Here is a 17,269-nt window from a genome sequence, read left to right on the forward strand (position 1 = left end):
AGCAGGCAGACAATTTTATATGCTTTTTTTTTTGTTTATGATGCTGAATGAAAAAATCAGGAAAAAGAAAAAAGAGGTGTGGATCAATAGGGCCCTTCCTAATCTATCTGATAGTCTAAGTCAAATTACTCCCAGATGAGGAATTATTTTACTCTTGTGGACTCTGACTAATGACATTTCTACCACTCTTTAAAAAAGGGCAGCTATCTCTAGCCCTAAAAAAATGGTCTTTTCAGCAAACTGGAAAAATTTTCCTTTTCTTTATGTTTCAGGCAGTTTAGGCTGACTGCTTTGTTTTATTAACTTGATAAATAACTACTGAAAATTTTGGCATTTTTTCCAATGCAAGGAAATAATACAGGCCAAACACATGAAGAAGGACCATTGTCTGTAATCAGGTGGTGCAATACCTCACATTTTAAGATATTTCCCACTAAAATAAAGTACAAATCCATAGTCTGGATTTGGGAACTGTGAATTTTTCAATCAAAGTATATAGATAAATCCTCTCTCCAAAACATAACAGCCTACCTTGGGCTGCCTGGGGCCATTGCTCAGGATTCCTGACTCTAAAATGCTCTCTTCAGAATAATCATCTTCCTAAAACTGCTCTTTGTTTAAGAAACAGAAGGAGCAGTCCTTCCATTCTCAAGCAATGACTGTGATTATCTTCCATGATGCATTTTTCTGGATAGAGCACCGAGTCAGGAGGTGGGAACTGAGGCCTCTTTTCCTCCTCAGCTTGAAGGAATCTACATCTTCCTCTCTTCAGTGCCCAAAGAATGCCCTAATCATCCCATTTGTACATGGATGCAGCAAAACAGCTCTGTTTGAGCAGTACATGGCTACCATCTGCTGAAAAGAAATGCAGTCCCATGTGTGGTTTGTTCCTCCAGCCATGACCTTCTTGTCTAGGTTCACTTCCAGAGCTCCCATGGCTCTGTGAAACTGTAAAAAGCAGGGGAGGAAGAGAAATGAACCATGAGATTCTCCACTCTTTCTTTGGGGAAAAAAAAAAAAAAAAGGGAGATTCAATGTGTTTGGACAAAGAGTGTGTTAGGTATAAGTCATAAGTTTGTTTCAAATTTGGGTTTCACCAAGGATGTGTGGTCCTTCGCCAGTTTCACAAAGTTCCCGCTGAAATCTTAAATGAGAGTTGGAATGTGAGTGCAGAGCAAGTTTCCAAAATAACATTGTACTGTGGTTATGTCAGGTGAAATTGAATGTCTGGCATCAATCTGAAATGGAGATCAGGTTTCTGACTCTCACAGGCAGTTTTAAAATCTTTTCCCAATATGATCTATAGCAACAGCTCAAAAACCCAAACTGGAGATATAATTAGTTTTGGGTGACAAATGCTCCACTACAAACACCTCCAGGAAAATAAAATGGGGTACAACATTTCATGGTAACACAAAGGAAATATTTTGCTATCACTTTTTGAAGAATGCTGTAAAAAGTATGATCTCAGCTGGCTTAAATTGGCAGAAGCAGAGGCAAGGCAGTTATGCTGTTTGACAGCACCTGAGCACCATGTCTTGGATATTAAAATTTAGTGGAATTGGTTAGATAAAAAATAAAGGAAAAACCAAAAAAATGTATTTTCAAAACATAACAAATTGGTATTGGAATATAATTTATTTTGTTCATGTCCTACATATTGTGGTTATAAACTAGGTTAAGTGCATGCATTACACAGAGCTAGATGGATGGAAAAACCTAAAGGCATGTTTGGGAAGGAGCTGGCAGTTTCTTTTTAAGCTATCATTAGGTTTTGAAGAATCCACACTGTATTTTCTTGCATCCTTTTTCAGTAGAATCATTTATAAATGTCATCAGGTTACCAGACCATATTACTTTGTGGTTTTGATCATGAAACTACAGCGTGCTGGGAAACACCCAATAACATATTAGCTCTTAGGGCTGGTGATTAGTCCACTAACAAAAAACCTCCCTACATAGACTCTCTACATAATGTGCTACTGGATGCAATATCCTATGCTCTTTACAGCCTTCAAACACAACCACCCAGGCAGGAATCATGTGTTTTCAGATAATCACTGCAGAAAATTTGAAAGAGACCCTGATGTCAGGTTTTTTTCACACAGACCTGTGAAAAAAAACTGACAACTAGAATACTTAGTTCTTATCTTAACCTCCCTACCTCCCCATTTCACAGAATTCAGCCCCTTGGGTCAAATCCCAGCACAGATGCTTGGGACTGCAGGTAGCTTCCTGCTTGTGTGCTACTGAGAGCTCCTCAGATATTGCATAACGTAGACAAGACAGAGGAAGGCAGAAAGAAAGAATGAAAGAAAGAAATGAAGAAAAGAAAACAAGCACACACTAGGTAAAAACTCTGTTTTTAAAGGTTGAACTAACTTAAATTGATTACACATCAGGTAGAGACGCCTGTAAAATTCACAATTCCAAACAAACATGGTTAAAGTAGTTTGAACTAAATCCATCCGGGAAATTAGCCATTAACCACTTGCCAGTCTATAAAGTCAACTTAATACAGACTACAATGAGCAAATACTCTGGAAAATTAAATCTAGATAGGAAAGGGCTAATCTTCAGGCCTCTGTATTTATATTTGATAATAAATTTCAGTAATATGCTTTCTTTAGTTGAAACCTCCAATGGCCTGCAAGACTTCTGTAATATATTTCTGCCTTAACAACAGTACTTGGAATTTAACTTGCATTTATTAATAATTTATTTTTCCCAAACTGTACCTATAAATTTTAAGCTGGAGAAAGGAACAAAGGAACAGAATGGTTCATTAATGAAAGAAAAAGCCTGCTTTCTTCTACTGGCACAAAAAAAGGCTGCCCTGTTCCTGCTGCTCACCCTGGTAAGGCTGCCAGCACAGCCCAGTGTGACAGCATGCTGTGAGCTGTACCTGGCTGAGAGGGCGAGACAGCAGCCTGCCATCCCCTGGAGAATAATGTATACTGTCCTGGTAAATATATCCAGGCACAGGCTGCTTTCTAAAAAACAGGGAAGAGGAGTGCTGTAAGAAAGGCTTTGTTGTTGTTGGTTTTAATATTTTTAATACCACAGTGTTCCAAGCAGGCTGCATTATCTCAGCAGGATCACTGAAATACCTGATAGCAGTAGTCACTCTTGTATTCTAGCTAAAAAGAGTCCAAGTCAACTGCACTTGAAAAACAAACGCAGGAAGCCAATCAAAAAAGAAATTCCTGTATGTGATACTACAGTTTCTGTGAAACCGCCTGGAAAAGGAAAATGCAGAGCCAGGAATTCACCACTTCATCAAACGCTCATTGCACATTCACATAAGGGAAAATGTCTCTAAAACAGGCAGATCTTCAATGATGCCAAACTCTGTGGTTTCAGAAAAACTCCAGGACTGGAAAGTATTTGCCTCATCCCTCTTCATGATTGTTCTTATTTGTTATGTTTGTCTGTATTGCTATCAGGATGTAACTGTGTAGTACTGCTGAAGATGAACCTAAAACAAGTTAAAGTGAGAATTTAGTGTCAGAGCTTTGAAGGATCTTGACCATTTCTTCACACACATGGGGGGCTTGGCTGGTCTGTAACCCTCTTTACTAGAGAGCCTTCTCCAAAGTGGGGGAGCAAGGGCTAAGTACCCAAATCCAACTTCTCATTGTTTCCTTATCAGAAATGATGATAATACATCTAATGTTAATAATACTGGTATATAATGGTATGATCCAGCCTGCTCCAGTCCTCTTTCAAATCTTAACCCTGCTGGACTGCTGCAATATTTTCCCAACTTTCCCAACAGATAAAGAAATATCTTTTACAGAGGTCCTAAGATATGACAAGCCAAAAGTCCATTCAGAGAAAAAGAGGAAAAAAAACAAAAAAACCCCCAAACCCTCATAAAAAACCAAAACAAACAAACAAAAAAAAAACCACCAACAAAAAACCACTAACAAAAACCCACAAAAAAATCACACACTTAAAAAAAACCCCAACCAACCAAAAACACCAAATAAAACACCCTAAAGAAACCTGAAGAAAATAAAACCCAAGAAAACCAACCACACCATCACCTTTGGATCAAGCTGGTTTCTCAAATATGCACCCACAAGAAAGCCACTTTCTAAACCCAGTCTAAGTTCACCACACCAAAGATATGAACAGCTTAGAGTCTGTAGAGTAATTCCAGCTTCTCTGACCTGAGCACTCTCAACAATGATCCCCGAGAGTGACTCTGCTCTGCACTGGCCGGGGGCACTGGGGAAAGCAGCTCCACACTAACAGCAAGTACAGTATCCATGGAGCTGCAGCAGTGCAGCTCCTGCTCTGGGGGTGGCTGGGGTCAGGAGCTCTGGGGTGCAGAGTGTAGCACTCTGACAGAGTTTCCTTTCTGAGGAATCCAGCCAACCCCTACCCTCCTTCTACAGACTTGGGCTTTGTCACCTGGGCTGAGGTGGAAATCCATTTCAGATACTGGCACTCAACCCAAAGTCTACAGACTGTCTTCCCACTCTGTACTATATAACACTAGGTAACAAATTTCATGTAAATTCTCCTAGAATATAACTTAAAAACCCCTTAAAATTTGAAGGACTTTCTGAGTTACTAAATTAAAATTGAATCCTTCCAGAAATAAGGCAAAATTAGTTTTCTCTTCTCTTCATAATTTGATTTTAGGCCCTTTTTCCAATCTTATCCATCTGCTCTCACTAGAAGGAGAATTGATTTGCATAACTCCAGCTTGATATCAGTACGTGCTTTACCTTATAACAATTAAGAAGAAGTTTTTTGGTTGCTTTGTACATTGGCATACATTTCTTCTGTAACTACAGCAGCCTTTTTCTTTTGAGTGAGAGGCACTGAAGAACACTGAGCTCTGGAAGAATCTGAGGTCAGTGTCTAAAAGCTGAAAATATGACATTTCTGCAGAGTGGAAACGGAAGCTGGTTTTTTTCACTTTAGTAAAAACATCAGGTACCTATTATAAGGTGTCTACAGTTATAAATTTGACTTAGGTGCATCTTGTTTAAACCAGAGAATGATATTCTTGTACTGTTTTTCAGTCTGGAGGCAGTTCAGTGGAAGAGAAAGATACTGAGGTCAGCTGCTACCTTCAGAAGCAATTCTGAAGTGATTCTTCCTAGCAAACAACCACCAACTTTCCCAAGAGCTGCTTCAGCTGAAGGAGTTGAGAATTCCTCTCTTGAACACAAAATCAAACAGGAAAGAACTGCCACTTCATCCTTTTCTTAATTAGAAAAGTCAGAGGAGAAAAATCCCAATCTGATGTTCTTTTTTTGGCTTTTCATGGAATGGCATTTTCTGCTGCACTGATAATAAAGAAAACTCTTTACATTTCAGTCAACTAAAGCACAACAAAAATCTAGATTTTTTCAGCAGATTTTTCTGATAGTAACAAAATCACTTTAATTAAGCTTTTTGTTGGAGAAAAAACATTGAAAAATACTTCTTTCCAGTTTCATATCCAGTAAAAGATAACCATTAGAGGAGGAGAATTGAATGGCATGGGAGTAAAAAATTCATAGTGTTTTCTAGTTCATTTTTCTCTCAGTCTTTATGACACAAACATATGTGTTCAACAGGGCTACACATTATTATTCTTTTTAATAGCATTATTAAAATTAGTAATTTAATAATAACAAAAGTTATAACTGTCCCTGTCAAACTGCCCCTACCTATCTTCATATGCAGCAGCTTTGATGGAATATGCTGATCCCAGTACAGTAAAACATTTTGACATGGGTCTTCAGCTTTTGGAAAGTACTTTGTTGAATGAAGTGGGATTGAAATTCCAGAAAGTCAAGTTCATTGAGAAATCCCTGCAGTTTTGCAGCATTTTATTTCTTTTACAGCATATGGCATCTAGAATAAGTGTAAGACTTAGTTCTTGAAGCCATGATAGACTTGGAAGTCAGCAGTGCCATCCTTCCAGCACCACAGCCACATTACCAATTTTCCTCTGTCAAATAAAACCATTGGAGATTAAATTAATAGTTCCATACCTGCTTCCAAATTATGTTTCCAATTAAAAAAAAATTAAAGTTGTGTTTTGTTTTGGTTTAATTAAGAATTGGATATACATAGAAGAAAGATATGAGAAGTCAATGTCCCATGTCCCTCATTCCCTTCTGTTTCCCTTGCCTTAAAAACAAAAAAGTGTTAAAAGCATTTTACCATTGAATATATTTCTTTCATATCACATGAGACCGCTGAAAAGGAGGGGAAGAAAACCATGTAATTTTCCTCCTTTGTTTTCCACATAATGCAGATACTCTTTTGTTTAAATGTTGCATCTACTGAAGAGGTATTTTATATCAAGGAAACAAGGTAAAAAAGGAAAAGATCTTACCTTTTCAAAGACAAATCAATTATATTAATGTAAATATTTCTGCTGTATGTTATTTTGTTTTGTTTATGCCCCATTATAAAGAGGACAGGCACAAAACCTAGGAAACCAGAGCATATATCTAATATCTGATATTGGAAAAATACAGCTCCAGACCAGCAGTGAAATTGATTGAGTGATGTTATCTGAAACTAGGATCAGCAAAAGCGGAATGAAAATGAGGAAATAGGGAGGAATGACCCATAGTATCTATCTTGTGGGTCACCAATCCCATCAATCATCTTTGCTATGATTATACATTGTTGGAGAGAAATTGGGCTGAAATGTTAATGATCTCATTATTTACATTCTGCCAGAATCCTTTCACTTTCCTGGGCAGCCTCAGAATTAGGTCACAAGCTCCAGAGTTCAGAAAAATCAGGATGAGGGGAAATCACAATCATATTTCATAAGTCAGGTCGTTACTGTTTGTTCCTGTGGCAGGAGCAAAAGAGGCTTCCTCTGCTGGGTACACCGTAATAACTGCTAAAATGTTTCAAGGACTTCAAATGTCTTGGGGTCATCATTTCAGTTCCTTCCAGAATATAAAAAATATCACAGTAGTAATCAAGTTTTGGAGGGTTGTTTTCTTAAAAAAACCAACCCAACAAACCAAAATAAAATTTTCCTTGTAGGACAACTTTTAAGTTTAGACAAATTAATTTTAGGTTGTGAAAGAAAATAATGTTATTTTTCATTCTAACAAACAAGATATTCAATCATTTCTAATTACCTGAATTACACAATTATTTTTAATTAGCTCTGATGCCAAGAACTGTTGAACTACTACCAGAACTTTTCAAATCTACCAAAAAACCTCTACTAGGACAGCTTCTCTCTGGGAACACACACTCCTTCACACTGAATTTTTTTGCAATCAGTGTCAACTGCCAAAATATAATATTAATTTTGAAAAAAAACCCCACAAAAACAACTAAACCAAAACATTCAAAATATCAGAATGTTTCTTTTGTCCTTGCTGAAAGGAGTAAATTATTTATTATCATAACAATATCTTGGGATATGTTGCACATCCCAGCATTCCCATTTATGAGACAATAGTTGTGCTGCTGAACAACAAGGGAAGTTTAATCAGGGTGCTAATTAGGGGAACAGCTGGTTTGTGCAGTATATGTTATACCTGGAATTATTTTTCCCTGCATATTTGAAAAATATTGAAAACACATTGGTTTTTTCTTCAGAAAGTGTCATCTTGGAATACAGAGAAGCACCTTAGGAAGGTGAGCACACTAGTGAGAAAGATGGATGAGAGAAAGGCACCGGAGAGACAGAAAAATAAAAAGAGGGGTGAGGAGCAGCACAGGGAATATCACAAGAGGAAAAGCAGCATTGGGGAAACTGCAGCACAAAGAGTATAAAGGAGAAAGAAAAAACAAACAACAGAACATACTGAGGATCTTAAAACTAAATTAAAATACAGAATAATAAGGAAAGAAAAGAACATCAACATCCAGAGAATGGAAGAGGGCAAAAAACAAGGGTTTAAAACTAGAAGTAGGAAGGAATAATGGAAGACATTTTGTAAAGTCTCTCTTCTACTTTTCCTCACTTGGGATGACAACATAATTGTCTTAGAACTCTGGAAAGCGCAACAAAACCTGTACCCCTCACTATCACTAAAGAATCCCTATTAAATGTATATTCTAATAAATTTTAATATCTTCTAAAACACAGCAAATTTCCTATTACATCTCATAACTGTCTCAGGCCAGCAACTGGTCAAGACTAATTTCCCACAGATGCTGAAAGTATTTCCCCACTTAACTTCTTTCTCCTACCCCTTTTCTTCTCCAGTGCAATAAATGAAGTCACTGAACCCAAAAATATTGTTTCATGTTTGGAGAGCAGTCCCTCAGAGGCTCTTTACCACGAGGGAAAATATAATGAACAATATTTCCATGTGCAGCAGGAAATCAAATAGAAAGCATGTGTCTTTGCCACTTATTGAAAGAAAGGTAGAAAACATACTTGAGGCATTTTAGATGGCTCTAATGCCACATGTAAAAGATATAAATAAAAGCCTAGTTGTTAATTTTGATCAGACACAGATTCTCAACCCAGTCTTTGTTAATGAAGAAAGTCTAAAAAATGCAGGGATGCATTTGATATATTTTAATAAATACCAACATAAAGAAATTGGTAAAAGTTATTTTGGAAGTCAGATTTCTGTTGAAGCAAGAAAAAAAATACAAGCAAACAAAAAAAAAAAAAAAAAACCAAAAAAACCAAAAAAACCAAACAAAAGAAGCCATTCTAAAGGCATATACAAGAATGAACCACTTGCTTTTGTTAAAACCAAAATTTTGCTCCACTAAAAATGCTGAGTCTTTTTCACATCGATTAATCAACATTTTCCGACAGAACTATGCACTAGAAAAATAAATAGAAATTATGGCAAGGCATTTATGCATTCCCAGTGTGTCTGTAATTACCTAAGTATTCATAATTTTTGTTCTTATAATTTCACACACGTTATTCTGAATATCACTGTGAAATCTTAATTTAACTTCCACTCCTTGTCAAGTACATTGGTAAATGCATACAACTACAGATACAAAGCAGAGACACCACTTTCCATGTACACACAAAATGCTTGCAGGCCTGTGAAAATGTATACAACAAAAAGCAAGAATCAGAGTTACTGTGTATTTGCCTTTACTTAAAAGCTGATTTATTAACTAAAAATTAGATATTTTCAAATAAGTAGTGCTCAACAAAGCTAGCAGTAGCATGTGGAGCATGGAAGAAGTGTGTGTAAACTGCTATTTAGATCACTTCATAGTTGTTTACATACAAAAAATGACAGTATGGGACAAGATTGAATTAATCACTGTCTTTTAAATTAGGATGTATTATCCTTTTTAACTTATCTGGGAAAGAACACATTTTAAGTGTAACTGCCTTGATATTAGACAAATCAATAGTGTTTGGTTTCCCCCTCAGTTTCCTTTTAACTTCTTCCTTTTAACAAACACCTCAAATACTGAAATACCATAGTGAAACCAGCCCTGGTGGAGACAAGCAAAAATGCAGAAGGTCTTAGAAAACTGGCCAATAAATATGTCTGTACTGAGGAAATGCATTTGGCCAGGCTTTTAGGCAGGTGATTATTTGCATTAGATGGATTGCTCTAGTTCACACTGTGAGAGCAGGAGTGTTGTTCCTGCAGGACTGAGTTGCTTTGTGGAACAGTAGCAGGAATAACCTGCTTTTGATGTCCTTAACTTACGTCCACCCACTACAAACCACACAGATCTTGCTAATTAATAAGCTGATCAGTGACCACTGAGTGGAAAAAAATCTCTCTCATACTCCCACAAAACTGAACTGTAAGAGAAATTATAATTCTTGGTATGAAGTGACAGTGTCAATCACATCAGCACAAAACTTCTGAAAGGAAATGAGTCACCAAGCAGGAAAATCTACCAAAATGGGTAATTAATGGGAAGCTCTTGAAGGGTTTGATCATTGCTGGTTGCAGCCTGTGCCTTACTGTGCTGGCAGTTTCTCCCTGGGAATGTGGAGCAGAAAGGGAAGAAGAGAGAAAAGGGAAGCATGAGGTCAGGAGCCCTAATTTAAACTTCATCTTCAGAAAAGACAAAAAGATGACTCATTGCTCAGTGTCAACACAACATAATGCCTCTGGTCTGTTTTCTTGAGAGAAAACTGCCCTGCTGGCTGTGTGGGGAACAGAAATCTTTGCAGCAAGGACCCCTGAGCAGACAGCGTGAGGCAGGAGCTGTACACAAATGTGTGACGGAGAGATTTCCATAATCTGCACATTAGTGCATGGCGCTCCCACGACTCTCTGAACAAAACATTGTTTTAATAGTGATTTATCATAAAAAATAGATGTAATGCTTATGTTATTAACTGTGGTTGCCAGATAACCCGAGCTGAAAGAAAAAGAACAAAAGCTGATTTCTGTACACCTAGTATAGACTTCTAGGATTTTATGCAATGGTGCCTATTCCGCCCAAGGTCATATTTCAACTAAAATTTAGTAACACATCATTTGCTAAAATGCATAATAAGAAGCAAATGCTCACTGGACTGGAATACATTAGGCTTCACAAAGTATCTCTTTCAGTTTACCCATAACAAAGATTAAATACTGATTTAGTGTTACATTATTTAAAGTTATTCCAGGGTCTTACACTCACCAGCTGCAGTTGTTAACTTACTACAAACTTGTCACAATGTCAGTCCAAGTAGATATTTGCAGCAAAAGGTAGCCTCTTATGTAAGTATTTACAATGAATACAAACACAAAAATTTGCATTTATGTCAGTACAACCAATGAATTCACAACTTGTGAATTCACAACAAAGTCACAAGCTAAGCAATGTAAAGAGCAAAGACAGGAGTCTCTGAGATAAATATTTTTTTTTCTTTTTCCCCTCTAAATTTTTGTTTTCTTAGTGATCAGGAAAGTTCATGAAAGTGGTGGTAGGGGTCTCTTTCCCTGCCAGCCTATGGCAGAAGTCAGCAGGGAGGAGTGACTACGCTGATCTCACAACAGGCAGCATAGCAGATATTATGAAAAAAGATTCTGTAAGAAATAAGAAACTGCTGAACACTTGACTGTTTTGTACTTTGATTTGAATTATGCAACCTGGGCTGAATTCTGTAAACCATGTATTCACCCCTTGCAATGAAAGCACATTCAGGAATGGATTCAGAGCTCACAGAAATGAATTCAGTGTCTCTCAGTACCTTTTTTACCTGTGCTGCAGTAAGGAATATAAAGATGTATTATCATTTTTCTGTAAGGAATAAGAACTCCTCCATCTGAAAAAACTTACATTGCTAAAAAGCAGGTCGGGGTATCATCCTTTTATAGTTGCTGCCACAATTCTGTAAGGGATAAATATTAGCCAGTATATAAGTTTTCAGAAACATTAAAAAAACTGCTGAAACATCTTATGCAAAATTTTGAATGGACAAACCATCAGGCATTGAAGAAATTCATAGCAAACAAATTCAGAGATGAGCCTGAACTGGACTGGATCAAATTTTCTGTGGAATGCTAGCCATAATACTTTTTCATGACACCATGTTCAGTGAAATTACTTGTAAAATAATTAATATTACCTTTATCTTTCTTGAAGTGCTCATGTGACAATTTCCTAACTATGTTTCCAGCTATTACCCTTCAAAGAGCTTTTATTTGATTATGTTGACATAAAGGTAAGCTGGTAGTGATTTCCCCTCTGCCAGGATTTTAATCAGGAAGAGCAGCAAGTGGATCAAATCTGTGTGATCTCATTCCATCTACCCCTTTAACTCCAGGGATCTTCTCTCTGAAGAGACAGGAGAATATCCCAACACTCCCAGTATTGCCCTTCTCACTGTGATCTGGGGAGATCAAGGAATGGAAGTGCTTGGTGCAAACATGAGGCTCAGAAAACACTCCTCTCCCACTCAGTGGTTTAAATTAAAACATTGGCCCTCCTTTGGTCTTTTTGTGCATGAATACCAAATAACAAAAACTTTGGGTTTGGGTCCATGACTGAGGAAAAGTGGTTCTGTGTTAATGTAGTGTCTGAAACCAACACCCAGTGGTGATCCTGGGTTGTCCTTGGGAAATATTTAATTGTTCTACCAAGTGCTGACTGGCTGCTGTTCAGTCCATCCAGTTCAAGACTGCTAAGCTATAAACATGACAACTTAGGAAATACTGCATAGGCACAGGTGTTAATTTGAGACAAACTTCATTACTGCCTTGAGGTAAAGGAGCACACAGAGAATGGCTAAAAAAACACAAAACCAAAAAACCCGTGGAGCTTCTTGATCCTACAGAACACAGCTCAGTAACACTACATAAGGACAGATGTAAAGCTCTTCTGTTTCTCAACAAAATTCTTAGGAAGCAGCCTGCCCACATTTTTGTTTCAGAGTTTTAGAGAATGCAGCAGATAGAGCTTTCCCATGTGCCAGCCTCTCAGATTCATCTCCCGAGTCAGATTATTCAATTAAATGCACAGAGAATAGCAGCAATCTTTAAGTATTCTTAGATATAAGAATATATGTATATATAAGAATATGGTATAAGGTTTCTACTGAAGTAAGACTTAACCATGCCAGCCATCTACTTATTCTATTAAAGCTTTTGCATTTAATAAAACTGATAACCATTTTATTAGATTTATTGTAGGTAAGCAATAACCTGAAGTTTTGACCTTGAACTCAGCTCACGACACAATGTCAAAGAAAAATTTATTACAAAGAGAATTAAAAACCAAATAAAGATCAATTATTGTAATGTTATACTGCAAATACAGCCTTCTTGCTGTCTTTCAATCTCCCTCCTCCTGCAACTCTTTCCTAATGTTTTCTTAGTGTATGTCATCTGTTACTAAAAGCAAATTTTGTTACTAGCAACAACAAATTGAAAAATAATTAACACTTTATATTTTGTAACCTACATTGTTCCCTTCACATTTCAACCCACTGTTCCTGAGGTGCAGCTGTAAATACTGTTAAAGTCTGTGGAAGAAATATTTCAAGGAAAAAAATAAAAAAGAAAGCATAGTGAAGTGATGCATGGCCCCGAAATCAACCTTATAAATCCTTTAATTTTACTCTTGCCATAAAACAACGTTGCTAGTAATATTTCTTGAATCGTTTAGCTTCTATTGTAACATAACCTGCAGACTAAAATAACGATCCTGAAAATATGTGATTTTACATTCTTCTCTATTGCTTTCAGTGGTACTGCATCATGCTACAGAATAATTTTAATAATCTTAACGTTTTTTGAGGTAATTGCTAAACCAATTATTTCTGCTTCTGTCTAAGAAACACAGTGAGGCAGGCTATAAACAGCAGTAAAGAAGTTCTAGGTGAATCCCAAGTAGCACAGGGGTGATACGCAGTAGTAGATATTTCAGGGCACAGCAGGATTAGAGTGACAGAAATCCAGAATCAAGAGGAAAGATCCTAACTGACACAGGATTACTGCCCCAGTCAGAGGAGGTTTGTTTACTGGTTTAACTGCTGGATGTATTATTTCTATGATTAGAGTCTGATCGGCTAAGCAACATTGCAATGCAGCTTCAACATCCTAAAGAAATTTTAGACAGGCTATTAAGAAATGATTTATGAAGCAAGCTTTTGTTCAACCAAGTGATTAGAATTTAATAGTGTTGCCTACTAAGTGTTGAACTGGACATAACCAAGCTAATGAACAATAAACGAGCTGGAAAAAAAATAGAAAAAATTAGAAAAGCATTTCAATATTTTCTGTGCCACAGCAGTAAAGAGCAGTATCATGTTAAAGTAACCAAAAAATTTTAGCCTTCAAATTTTAGGCAATATGGCACCTAAAATTGATAGATTTTTTTTAATCTGAAAAAATTTAGGAGCCTCAGAATGTTACCTAGCAAAAACTCATCTTGGTTTCTTTGGGTTGAGAAAGGCAGAAAAAAAAAAAAAAGTGGGAAACGGAAACACTTCAATAGGACAACTTTTTAAAATTGTTTTCAGAAAATCAGAAACAAGGGAAACAGGGGGAAAGTATTTGAGGCATCTTAGAGTCGGTGGCAAGATTTTTCCTCCCTAAGCAAACTTTCTTACTAAGCAGCATGCTGTCAATTGTTAGACAAGTCCGAGACCTGATTCCCATTATCTTTAATGAGAATCAGACTGTGCTTGCAGGTTATTTGACCATTGGTACACATTTCTGTAGGGAAGAAAACTCTTATTCATCCAGCCCCTAATAACAATGAACAGGAAGCCCATTTACTGCATTTCTGATGGTGTTGTTTCAAAATAACTAGGCACTTAACAAAAGAAATTGTAAGTGTGGAAGGAATATAAACTCAACAGAAAGAGGCCTGCTCACTAACAGATGGATTTCAAGTACAGGTCTTCGTTGAAACACAATGGGCAAATTGCAAATTAACACCTACTACACTCACAGCATTATGGGATGTTTTCGGATCACTGGGCTTGCAGGCAAGTCATCAGTAATATGCTAAGAAACAAAGCAACCACTTGAGGTTTGTGCACAAGCTTTGGAAACTGTCCCACTGAATCCCACCAAGCAGCTCTTTACAAGTGTGGGCAGGTACCTAAATCATTCCAACACTCTTAATAAGATAAAATTCCTGGAGTGCCAGCAAAACAAAATGAAAAAACCCAAAATCCAAACCACTAACAAAAAAACCTCCCACAAATAACAAAAAAGCCACCAACAACCCCAAAAGATACACACAATAAGTATGCAATGTTGGGGAATCCAGGGGATAATAGGGAAATTTTATTCCATAGGGAAAAGCCCTCTACAATTTTCTGAGACAATGTCATGTGGTTCCATCCTAGCAATTGTCTTGATTTCCTGCTCTCACAATTCTCTCATTTCTTGTGCAAGACAAAGGAAGGATTGAACATGATTAGCCAAGCTGGGCTAAGAAAATCATTCTGCGCTTCATAAAATGGTTTGAAAATGGGTGTGAGAGGAGGAAAGAGAAGTTGGACATTTGTGATGTTAAGATGCATGAACACCGCACAGGAAAACAGAAGTTGAAAAGATGACCTTGATGAATGTGTTGGACAGAATTAGTGTTTTTAAGCGCAATATGAGAGAAAAAGAAAGGGAAGATGTTTTCAAGAAAGCTGAAGTTGTAAATAAGGGATCAGTATCCAAACTGAAGATGAAAGAGCATCTGAACAAAAAGAGTTATAGAAAAAACAGTTGTGATGGTTGGACATGCTAGGGACTCAGAGAAAAGGAAGGAGGGATTGCTGGTTTAAAACTTTTACAGCAGTTAAGATAATTTGATTGCTGCAAAGAAGACAATAGTGTACTGTGGCCCAGTTTCAGGAATGCCTGTGGAAAATACAGCTGACTATGAGGAGAGGAAACTGGAGAAGTGAAGGGAATCAAATAGAAAACATAAGGAAAGAAACATGAGTCAGGTAACAGTACTTGTAGTACCTGTAATACACCAATAAGCAAAAACCAGATCCATGTTTCTCCATGCCTGAGGCAGGTTGTGTCCCAGAGGGCTGTGCCCAGGCCATCAGCTCCTACAGGAATCACAGTGGGATATAACTGAAGGCTAATCCTCAGTAAATTGTCTGATGCTCAGACAATCTTGTATTTCATATCCAGAACATTTCTAGGAAGAAATGTACAACACAGTGCTCATAGTATGGCAGGTCCTCTGTAGGGAAGACAGGATTCTATATTCAGGAAGGAAAAGGAAAAGGGGAAAAGGGGAAAAGGGGAAAAGGGGAAAAGGGGAAAAGGGGAAAAGGGGAAAAGGGGAAAAGGAAAGAACTAAACTTGACAATAACACAGCAGGAAATAAAGTCTTTTTAAGGGTGGTAATGACATAACCTGCTATTGTGATAACATCCTGCAGATGAAAAATGTTGGTAACAATCTTCAGGGAACCTAAAGCTGGATGAACTGAACCTAGAATCCTTCCATGAATTGCCTTTGAGAAGTTGGAATTAGTTGTTGACTTCATAGATAGCAATGTCATTTTTAAGCCAGCACTACTGCATGTTAAATATAACTGTGTAACTCCTGTCTTTTTATTTCATCAGCCCCAAATGAAATACAATTACCCCCCTTCTGGGAGCCTTTGAATATCTCTTAAGATAAATTAAAATCTTCATTTATATAGAACTCAACAATATCAACTAAAACAGGACACTGTGCTTATGCACACTAATTCTAATCTGGGTACATGAACTAGGGACATATTTCTGGCACAATCATCTGACACACAAATCTTTGCTGTAGTCACAGGAATTAGGAAATGATAGATGCCGCAGATCTGCTTGTGTGACTACCCATTCTACTGTGACAGGTTCCTCTATCAGGTAGGGATGCTGAGGGAAGCAAGATGACAACACACACTTCTTCTGTAAAGATCCTTTGAAAACATTAACCTGAGTTTTTATGATCTCTGTTGTTCCCCAGGTCTAAGTGGGAAACAGAACTTCAGTTGTAGGGTAGCTTTCATTCATATTTTTCTTAGTGACCACTTCTAGTGAAAGGAAAGACTCCATATAGAGCCTCAAATCTATGAGTAAACAAGAAAATGAAATAAAGGATTCACTTTTGTTACAAAACATCAAGTAAAACACTTTGAGTTGTATTTATAGAGTGTCACCATGATATTTTGTGAAAATCCCTTTGCCAGGATTTTTTTTCTCTTGAGAAGTTGAGAGTTCTCAGGAAAGAAATGCAAACAATAACTATCAGATGGCTGTGGAATGTGGTCTGAAGATGGTTTACCAACAGGTGCATCTTTGATTGGTCTCATGTGGATTGTTTCTACTTGATGACCAATCATTGATCCAGCTGTGCTGAGGCTCTGAGCAGTCACAAGCTTTTGTTATCATTCCTTTCTAGCCTTCTGATGAATCCTTTCTCTCTATTCTTTTAGTATAGTTTTAGTATAGCATTTTTAATATAATATATATCATAAAATAATAAATCAGCCTTCTGGAAAATGGAGTCAAGATTCTCATCTCTTCCCTTGTCCTGGGGACCCTCAAACACAACCACATTAGACATAAGGATTGTAGGCTTCTCTATAAATCATGTGAAATATATAGGTGCTAGACTGTATTAAAACCACTTGGTCTACATTATGTTTTAAAACAATAGGCCATTAAAAACTCCACAATTTTCATTTTGAAATGTCTCAATTTTCTGAAACAAAAAGATGAAATAGAATAAAAATTCAAATAATTGAAGATTTTATGTAAAATAATAAACAGAGCAGATTGAATATTTATCTTATCTGTAAGGAGGAAAAAAATTTGGAAAGACCAGTACTACTCTTCAACCCTTTAAGGAGTGGCTGAGATGGGCAGCATTAAGTTTTTCTAGTGTTGCTGCAG

Source organism: Motacilla alba, chromosome 4A, assembly GCF_015832195.1.
Source record: "Motacilla alba alba isolate MOTALB_02 chromosome 4A, Motacilla_alba_V1.0_pri, whole genome shotgun sequence".
NCBI classification, from domain to species: Eukaryota; Metazoa; Chordata; class Aves; order Passeriformes; family Motacillidae; genus Motacilla; species Motacilla alba.